The sequence below is a fragment of the Mus caroli genome, unplaced genomic scaffold, assembly GCF_978045245.1.
Source record: "Mus caroli unplaced genomic scaffold, Mus_caroli_1 scaffold_2, whole genome shotgun sequence".
NCBI classification, from domain to species: Eukaryota; Metazoa; Chordata; class Mammalia; order Rodentia; family Muridae; genus Mus; species Mus caroli.
In genome coordinates, this window is record NW_028227257.1 from 177,135,803 (window position 1) to 177,145,633 (window position 9,831).

Genomic DNA, 9,831 nt, shown 5'->3' on the forward strand with positions numbered 1-9,831 from the left:
TCCAAGTGGGAGAAGCAGATGGCGTGTTTGAATGAGTTCTTTGCATGTTCTCAAGATGGGGTAGGATGCTGGTAGCCATGGCTGAACTATATGGGGCCAGAGAAAGAAGGGATTTCTCAGAGATTATTTGCATCCAAATGTCAGACAAGAATGGCTCCTGATATCTGAATACAAGATGTCTGTCTGGTGAAGCTCACTGAGTCACGGGGCCATTCTGATGACTTCTATGGGATTTCCTCACCTGATACACTGTTCACAGGGATGATAACACAAAGTAAAACATGGAGCCCTTGGCCTAAGGAGATAGCTCAGTGAAAGGGAGTATGCCTGGCAGGCTGGAGACCCTAGGTCTCCTATGAATTATTTAATGAACTATATTAATATTATTGATTAGTTATAAGCATCTTTAAAACATGAAACTCTATATTTGTGGAGATGCAAGAAGACAACAATAGCAAAATGCTTATACTTCTTTATAACCGGGCTGGGGAGATGGCTCAGTGTTCCAATTATGCTTGCTGCTCTCGCAGAGGACTGGAAGAGAGCATCCTCTTCTCACCTCAAAGGGAGCCAGTATGCTAGCACACAGACACACACGCGCGCGCACACACACACACACACACACACACACACGCGCGCGCACACACACACACACACAAATATAAATTAAAAAAAAATACTTCCTAGCAACCACTTGCATGCAGCCCTTCCAGTCCTCTGAGCTGTGTGGAGCACTAGAACACAGTCCCTTTAACGTTTCAGTGTGTTTCTGGGATGGTCGTCCAGCTTGCTACAAGCTGAAGGATTGGACAACTGGAGTTTTTTCCAGTAGTGATCATCATTTGAAGTGACAATTTTGGAATTTTGGTTTCCTTAAGAAACACAGAAATATGATAAGAATGGTTCCCCTCTAGTCCCAGGTGTGGGATACGGGGCTGCTTCCGACCGGCTGCAGCAGCTGACTATGATTTGCCTCGTGCTCCAGCAGAGGCATGGGTTTGCCAGCTGTAGATAGTTTCTGTGACTGTGTGACATTTGGAATTCTGGGAACTTTTCAGAGGGTGTATAAATGCTAGAGCCCTGAGACGTGGGTGGGTTGTTGTTGGTCATTCAAGAGGATTCTTTGTGGTTTGTGGTTTGTGAGTCATGCTCAAAGAAGAAAAAAGAAATTAGATTCAGGGTTCTCTTTCCTTCCCTCTCACCCTTCTCTCCTTTTTTCTCTCCTCTCTAGTGTTAGGGGTTGGAAGGATGAAAGAGGGTTGGGGGTAAAGGATGGAAGAAGGACAAACCCATAAGCATTAGCTCTGGAAGCGGAAGCGCAGTCACCTGAAGCTCCCTTCTCATGAGACTTTATATTAATATCTTCCATAAGCTTGACTGGGAAATAAATGTTACTGGCAAAAATGTAAGAGCAGAGTAAATGGACAGGTGTTTTCCAGTGGTGGAAGGCGCAGTCAGCACTGGCTTTTTCTGGGCTCTTCCTGGACTCTCGCTGGCCTGCCTTTAACTAGAGGTGCTGACTTCTCAGAACTGACCCAGGGATACCTAGTTACCTGCCTAAGAAATACATCAGGAGTCGTCTCAGATTAAAGAGATTGTCTGAAAAAGAGCCTTAGAGCAGAGACATTTTTAGAATTCATTGAATTTACATCCTGATTGGAGCTTCCCCTCCCTCCCTCCTCTCCTCCCAGTCCCTCTATATCTCCCCTCCTCCCATCTCTGCTTCCTCAGAGGAGGGGATGCCTTCCATGCCTACCGTGGCATACCAAGTTGCAGTAAGATTAGGTGCATCTTCTCCCCTTTGGGCTAAACAAGGCAGCCCTGTTAGGGGAAAGGGTCCCAACGGCAGAGAGACAGCCTCTGCTCCTGCTGTTAGGAGCCCCACATGACACTGCACATCTGTTATGTATGTGTAGGGGGCTTAGGTCCAGCCTTCATGCTCTTTTTCTTTTTAAGATTTATTTATTTTGTATATATGAATACATTGTAGCTATCTTCAGACACACCAGAATAGGGCAACAGATCCCATTACAGATGGTTGTGAGCCACCATGTGGTTGCTGGGAATTGAACTCAGGATCTCTGGAAGAGCAGTCAGAGCCATCTCTCCAGCCCCACCCCCTGCATGCTCTTTAGTTGGTGTTTCAGTCTCTGTGAGTCTCATGGGCCCAGGTTAGTTGATTCTGTAGGTTTTCTTGTATAGAGCAGAGCCATTTTGACAGGAATCCTGGGTGACACCGTGGATATGGGAAACACTTGTGGCAGCCTTGACATCCTCAGTCTGCCCGTGCCCATTTAAAGAGCATTCCATCCAAGCATAGACATTTACTGAGCACTGACTTTCTCCAAAGCCCCTGTACCAGTCACTGACCAGTCAGTCAGCTTTGGGTAAACGTTACCAACTTTCTCCAAGGTCACTTATATCCACTTTGGAGTTTCATAAACCCACTGTGTCTGCCAAAAGACTTAGGGAGTAAACTCCATGCTGTTCTCTCAGAGCCATCCTGGGAGAAAATGGCCAGGTATCAGAAGTCCCCGAGCCTCGGAGTAACAGAGCCCTCTAATGAGAATAAAGTGTTCATCTCACATTTCTAACCTTACATTTGTGCCAACTATGCTGACCTGGTCCAAGAAATGGTCCCCAGCTGCTTCCCATGATCTCCCAGTTCCCTCAGAACTTTCTGTCCCAAACCATAGGCAGCTACTGTCATAACTTTTCAGTTCTCACTTGCTCTACCTCAGAGCTGCCACCAGGCCGGCCACCTCACGACCTTTCACCATATAGTATGAAAAAGCCATGCCACCTCAAGAGAGCGTCACAGCACGAGTGACTGAAAGGAGAACAAACGAGAAGTGTTCTGGATCAGAAATTAGGAGGCTTAGGTGGACTCTTGTGTGTATCCTGGAGGCATCAAGATCATGGTATGAACGAGATAATCACTTGCGTCTGTTCACTGCGACACCATTCACAACAGCCAAGTTATTGAGTCGGCCTTGTTGCTGTCAACAGATGAGTAGATAGAGAAAATGACTCAGGGAGGTGGCTCAGTTCCTAAAATGTCTGCCAAGCAAGCGCGAGGACCTGGGTTTGGGTCCCTAGAACCTGTGTGGAAAAGCAGGGAGGGAGGGAGTGCACTAGGACACAGAGACAGGAAGGTCACTCACCCTCACTGGCCATCCAGCCTAGCAGAGTCCGTAAGCTCAGCGAGGCTCAGGTTCAAAATGACAAAGGTAGAGAATATTCAAGAAAAGACACTAACAAGTATACTTGCCACACACACTGATGGGGGGGGAGAGGGAGGGAGGGTGGGAGATATGCACATTGGAGTTTTATTTAGATCTAAGAAAAAATAAAATTATGTCATCTGTAGAAAAATGGACGGAACTGGAAAACATCATGTTACATAAAACAAGTCAGACTAAGGCTAGGTGTGGTGGTGTATGCCTTTAATTCCACCCAGCACATGAGAGGCAGAAGCAGGTGGAATTCTGTGAATCTGAGGCTAGCCTAATCTACTTAGTGAGTTTTAGGACCAATGGGCTACATAGTGAGACAAGTACTGGAAGAGGAAGAAGAAGAAGAGGAGGAGGAAGAGGAGGAGGAGAGGGAGGAGGAGGAGGAGGAGGAGGGGGAGGAGGAGGGGGGAGGAGGAGGAGGGGGAGGAGGAGGAGGGGGAGGAGGAGGAGGAGGAGAAGGAGGCGGCGGCAGTCTTGCTGGATATATACAATGGAGGAGTTTTGTTTAGCTATAAGAAAATATGAAATTATATGCACAATAATAACAGTATCCAACACAGATATCATATGCCAGATTTCGCCAGTGACATACATGAGTTTTGCACTTTCTCTTTCTTCTGTTTTCTTCATTTCCATGAATGATCCCACCATCCATCCACCCAATTGTTCATACCAGAAACTTAAAAGCAAGCCAGTGGGTGGTGGAGCATGACTTTAATGGCAGCACTCAGAAGGCAGAGGCAGGTGAATCTCTGAGTTCAAGGCCAGACTGGTTTACAAAGCAAGTTCCAGGACACTCAGGGCTACACAGAGAAACCCTATCTTGAAAGGCACAAAAACAGAAGGAAACAACAAAGCCTTCAGAAGGCTCCTAAAGGCACACCTCCACCTCTCCCTGCCCTTAGCTTATTAGTCATCACACCCCAGTATTTCTTCTTCTTCTTCATTTTTTATTAATCATTCTATTTGTTTACATCTCAAATGATATCCCCCTTCCCAGTTACCCCTCTACAACCCCCCATCCCATCTGTCCTCTCTTCCTTCCCCTTTGCCTCTATGAGAGTGCTCCCCCAACCACCCACTCACCCACTCTTGTCTTACCACTCCACCATCCCCCTACACTGGGGCTTCAAACCTCCACAGGACTGAAGGTCTCCCTTCCCATTGAAGCAGCCATCCTCTGGTACATATGCATCTGGAGTCATAGATCCCTTCATGTACACTCCTTGGTTGGTGGTCTAGTACCTGGGAGCACCGGGTAGTCTAACCAGCTGATACGGTTCTTCCTATGGGTTTGAGTCCCCCTCTACTCCTCCAGTCCTTCCCCCAACTCCCCCACTGGGGTCCTGAGCTCAGTCCAATGGTTGGCTACAAGCATCCACATCTATATTGGTCAGGCTCTGGCAGAACCTCCCAGAGAACAGCCACACCAGGTTCCTGTCAGCAAGAACTTCGTGGCAACAGCAACAGTATCCAGGGTTGGTGTCTGCAGACCAGATGAATCCCCAGGTAAGGCTGTCCCTGAATGGCCCTTCCTTCAGTCTCTGCTCCATTTTTGTCCCTGTCTTTCCTTTGGACAGGAACATTTCTGGGTTGAAAGCTTTGAGATGGGCAGTTGACCCCATCCCTCGACCAGGGACTGTGCCTATCTGCTGGAGGTGGTCTCTACTGGTTCTAGCTCCCCTTGGCTGTGTATTTTGGCTGAAGTCATCCCCGTTGGGTCCTGGGAGTCTCTCTCCTTGCCATCCCTGCTGCTCCTGACCTCCCCAGCCATCACCCTCTGTGGGCAACTCTGACTTCTCCCATCTCATTGCTTTAGTCTGCTCTCTTCAGCCTCCACTTCATGGGAATGAGTCACTTGACATTAATTCATTATGATGTGACGTCAACACACATGCCCAGATATTCAGAGCTTGCCAGGCCCTGTTGCAGGGATGTCGGATGCCCCAGAGCTATATATGTCACAGAGAAGGGGGTGAGAAAAGTGAAGTGACTTGCTCAGGTCACTGATGCAGAGCTGGAATTGAGCCCAAGTAACATATCCCTAGCCTGTTGACCTCTCCTGATGCTTGGTGGATGAAAGTCTAACTTCTGTCCACGCCCAGGCAATGTCTGTCCCTAGACTTTCCACGGATGCCTATGATCTGGAACCACTGGGATACCTGCATATCCTCAGAATGCTTGGTTCTGGGCCCATGGCAATGTCTTCCATTCTGACAGGGCTCCATGTATCTCCTTCAGAGCTGTGAGGTTTCTTTGAAGGAAGACGCGCATCCCATTCATCCCTAATATAATACCAAGCTCAAACGAGCTGCTTCATAAATGTTTATTGAGTCAATCCAGGGCAACATTTTTGCCTGAGAGTATGAGAAGAAAACACATCCCTGAGCTGACTTTTAACACGTGTCCCCTCTTCTCGAACGACTGTGGAAACCGGGGCATTCAAGCTGCAAGCTTCACCTTCTCAGGCATCGCTTCCCCTTGAGTCCCTCATGCTGCACCCTGCACGTGAGGACTTGGCTTTATTTGTATGTACTTGCTTCTATGTGAGTGTATGTAGAGGTATGTGTGGTACCTGAGGTCCAAAGTTGGACATCAGACTCCTTAGAGCTAGGGTTATAGGCATTTAAGGTTTGTGTGTGTGTGTGTGTGTGTGTGTGTGTGTGTGTGTGTGTGTGTGTTTGCTTGCTTGCTTGCTTGCTTTAGTTGTTTGTTTGTTTGTTTTAACTGGGTGCTGGAATTAAAAATATGAGTCACTAGCCGGGCAGTGGTGCCCCACACCTTTATTCCCAGCACTTGGGAGGCAGAAGCAGGCAGATCTCTGTGAGTTCGAGGCCAGCGTGGTTTACAGAGCTGAAGGACAGCCAGGTCTACACAGAGAAACCCTGTCTTGTGTGTGCCACCTGTAGGTTACTTGAATTTGTGAACTGCCCAGTGTTGGTGCTGGGATCTTAACTTCAGGGCTCAGGATTGAGCAGCAAGTGTTCTTAGCTTCTGAGCCATCTCTGAACTCCCCATAGTGCCATGCTTCTTGAGATGGAATTTGTGGGTCATGTAAGACACCCATTAAAAAGTGCACAACAGTTTTCAGCCTAGTCACAAAATGAGGCATCCCTCACCACAATCAACTTCACTTTGTTTGTTTTTTTAAAGGGAACCTTGTATCATTGGCACCCAATTCTCCATTTTTCTCAACCCCAAGGCCTTAGGCAGTCTCTCACGCATGCTCTGTGACTATGGATTTGCTGAGTCTAGACATTTCCACCCAACAGAATAGTGTAGTATATGGCCTTTTGTGCCTGGCATTTTTCATTTGTTGGAATGTTTTCCGGGTCCACTCACAGTGTGGCATGAATTGGAGCTTTCTTCCTTCTCATTGGTGACCAATACTGAATAACAGACACATCTCCCTTGTCACTATTGGTTCAGTGTGTGCTTTCTCCCATTTGCTCACTCAGAATTATGCTCCAGTGAGCTTCTGTGTATGGGTGTTTTCATGGCCAGCAAGTCTCTTGGGGATGTCTGGATCCCAGAACAACTTTATGTTGAATATTTTTATTTATTCATCTGTCTTCTTTTCGTGTTTTGAGGTCTCTTTGAGGGGAATATCCACCTGGCTCATACCTAACATACCACCTGGCACAGACGAACCGCCTCATAAATGTTTATTGAATCACTCAACGAAAATACCCTTCCCTAAGAACATTAAAAGGGAACATTCATGTGTTCGTCTCAATGGGCCGTTCATGAGAAGGAACTCACACAGGGGTCTGAGAATTCCCACAGATAAGGTCCTTCTCAAACAGCGAGAGTGAAATTAGGGATGTGCTTATGAAGAACTGCACACAAGGACCATCAAGATCCCCTTAACATCCCTCCAAGTTTAGCCAAACTTTAGACAACTTGAGGCCCCCAAGAGTGTTCACTTTTTTTTTTAAAGATTTATTTATAATTTTTATATCTAAGTACACTGTAGCTGTCTTCAGATGCACCAGGAAAGGGCATCAGATCTCATTATGGATGGTTGTGAGTCACCATGTAGTTGCTGGTATTTGAACTCAGGACCTTCGGAAGAGCAGTCAGTGCTCTTAACCACTGAGCCATCTCTCCAGCCCCAGGAACATTCACTTTAAAAGATAGTTTCTCCCAGACTGAAAGGAGTGAGTCCCAGCCTCCCTGTGAATAGCCAAAGGGCTCAGGGCCCTTTTATAAAAGTGGTGCCATGCATTCATACAACCAATGTGTAGCTGTACATCAGCTTTGGTTGAACTGGGTATACCTGAAAGGGAAGCTGGAAATGAAAAAGGACAGGCGGGAGAGAGAAGGATTAAGCCAAGACAAAGGTTTCTGTTCAAGGCTCAAGGTTTAATATTTAATACTGTAATTATATAGGGAGGGCCCACAGACCCATCCTTTGTTTCAGCTGAATTATATTGCAAAGCATGCTCAGCAGGCAGTCTGCTCCTGTAGGAAGCTATAGGTGCAGCAAGGAGGAAGACTCTACCCTAGGCCGGAAGACTTTACCCAGATCGGCAGAAGACCAACTATGGCAAACACTTAAGGCCTATTTGGCTTGCTCAAGCCTCCCCCTTTTTTGTTTTTTAAAGATGAGCTGGATGGGGGCACAGACTTACTTGTTTTCCATAATCCCATCTAGGGTATAGAGTAGCTAGGTGGGAGTGCCCATCTAAGGTCCGTGTCTATATTGCTCATTCTTACCCGTCGTGGAGGATAAACACTTGTGCACATTTTCTAGGCACTTCATTTTGCTTGTTCTTTGAAATATTGCCTTGCTATGTAGATTAAACTGATCTCAGACCCACTCAGTAGTCCAGGCTGACCTTGAACTCACAATTCCATAGTCTAAGCATCTCGATTGCTTGGATTATAGGCCTGCATCGTGGTGCCTGGTTCCCATACACTTCAGGACATCTCTAGATTACTTATAATGTCCAATACAATGTACATGCTATGTAAGTAATTGTTATATTAGCCAAGGAGTAATTTGCTGAGGTTGAGATCAGATCTTTTGGGTTCAGACTTCATGTTAGAGAACCTGACCTAAGATTGAACTCAAGTTAACTAACAGGCTGGTACCTACACGAGTTTCCAGGTTATTCCCCAACAAATCTGCACCTCCAGGTTACAAGTTTACCCCTGGCACTTCATTTTCTAACAACCAACAAACAGGAGGAAAACAGAAGTTAAGTTTATGGTTTGGCCAATTATGTTAAAGGCCTTAATACCCTCCCCCACCCCCAATCAGTAGAAGCTGGGCTCAGGGCTGTATCTTCCCATTCTACTGCATTAAAGATGCTGGTGTGGCCCACGTTTTAGCTTAAATAAAGAGAGCTTAGTGAGACCACATTAAAATCAGCTTCTTGGTGGTCTTTTGGGGTTCACGAACACTTCCTGGCACAACAAGTTCACCTGCAATTTATTTTTATCTTATGTTTATGAGTGTTTTTCCTGAATGGAGGTCTGTGCATCGTATGTGTATAGTGCTCAAAGAAGTCACAAAAGGGCATCAGATTCCCTAGAACTGGAGTTTCAGTTGTGAGTAGCCATGCAGATGCTAGGATTCGAACCAATGTCCTCTGAAAGAAGTAATCAGTGCTCTAAACTGGGAGCCGTCTCTCCAGATTTCTACCCCCACACAGACAGACAGACACATACAGAGAGAGACAGGCAGAGAGAGAGAGAGAGAGAGAGAGAGAGAGAGAGAGAGAGAGAGAGAGAGAAGCACTGGCACACACTTTGCACACTTTGCTGAGTCAGAGTCTCAACTTGTAGCTCTGGCTGGTTTAGAACTCATTATGTAGACCAGACTGGTCTTGAACTCATACAGATCTGCCTACCTCTGCCTCCCAGTGCTGGGACTGATTGAGTGTGCCATCACACTCAACACACCTACAATTTTTAAAATGTATGTTTGAGAGGCTAGAATGATAGCTCCGTGGTTATGAGCACTTACTGCTCTTCCAGAGGACCTGGGATTGACCTACATGGTGGCTCACAACTGTCTGTAAGTCCAGTTCCAGGGGGTATAATGACCTCTTCTGGCTTTCCCAGGAACCAAGCATTAATGTGGTGGTGGTATATAGACACACATGCAAGCAAAATACTCATACAAATAAAATAAAAACTTTGCAAGGAAATATGTTTTGAATATTTTTAGAGTAATTGCAGATGCAACACTCTGGATCCAGAAGGTTAACTATATGTGTGACTTCTGGTTTCACCCAGGAATGTCATTTAGAAGGCCCCAAGATCCATCTTTCTGCAACAAAACTCGTAAAGATCCAACACTCCTGTCTCCCAGTCTCAGTGAAAGGGTAAATGCCTAACTTTAGAGTCATAAAAGTCAAATTATCACCAGGGGTCGTGGCACTCGCCTTTAATCCCAGCACTCGGGAGGCAGAGGCAGGCGGATTTCTGAGTTCGAGGCCAGCCTGGTCTACAAAGTGAGTTCCAGGACAGCCAGGGCTATACAGAGAAACCCTGTCTCGAAAAACAAAAACAACAAACAAACAAACAAACAGTCAAATTATCACACACAGATGTCCTGTGCTTCTCCCATGAGGCTCTTTAAACC